Below are 853 nucleotides of genomic sequence, written 5' to 3'. Positions count from 1 at the left end.
GGCACGGTTTAGAGCTGTCTGAGGGCAATATAAGTTCTTTCTGGAACAATAGAGGGCATAAACAGACATCAGATCCCCCCTTTGGCAGGGGCGAGGCTGGGAGGGAGTGTGTGTGACGGGAGTCCCTGTGCATTAGTCTCCTAACACCTGGCCGTCTCCCCTTTCAGGGTGCCCTCGGGGACGCTGTCATACTGGGTATGACCAACCTGGAGCAGCTGGCACAGAACTTGGCAGCGGCTGAGGAGGGGCCCCTGGAGCCGGCCGTCGTGCAGGCCTTTGATGATGCATGGCACCTGGTTGCCCACGAATGTCCCAACTACTTCCACTAGGCCCCCAAGGGCTCAAGCCGCCAGCGGTTTCTTTCTTTCCTGTCCCCTCTTCTGTTCTCTCCCTCGGCCAGTGTTTGCCTTAAGCTGATTCAGCCTGATCTTCCATGACTGTCTGGATCCACGCGTTAATTTGTGGATTCCTGCCTTGCTCGGGTGGCCTTCTCACTGTGTAAGGCTGGGGCGGAGCCCTGCTCGGCAGTTCCTGTCTGAACAAAGCAGGCACTTGACCCGGCTGTAGCCCAGGCCCTGAGTCAGCACCACAGGCTTGTCTCCATGCTGCCTGGGGGCTTCCTGCCAAAGGGGCAGAACCGTGAGCTGGGGTCTTCAAAGGGCAGAGGCGCTGAGCGGGTCTCAGGGCACACTGCCCTCATGAGGCCTCCCCAGCCTCCTGTCCTGAATCCAGCCTGGCCCCTGACACTGGGGCTGCAGGTGGCCCTCACTCTTCTACACACGACAGAGAAAGAGGGCCACACACTGTGAAGCGGGTCTTCTCTCATTTAGAAATGCCCTCACTAAACATTTAC

This window comes from Equus quagga, unplaced genomic scaffold, assembly GCF_021613505.1.
Source record: "Equus quagga isolate Etosha38 unplaced genomic scaffold, UCLA_HA_Equagga_1.0 HiC_scaffold_2623_RagTag, whole genome shotgun sequence".
NCBI classification, from domain to species: Eukaryota; Metazoa; Chordata; class Mammalia; order Perissodactyla; family Equidae; genus Equus; species Equus quagga.
This window is presented reverse-complemented; position numbering follows the sequence as displayed.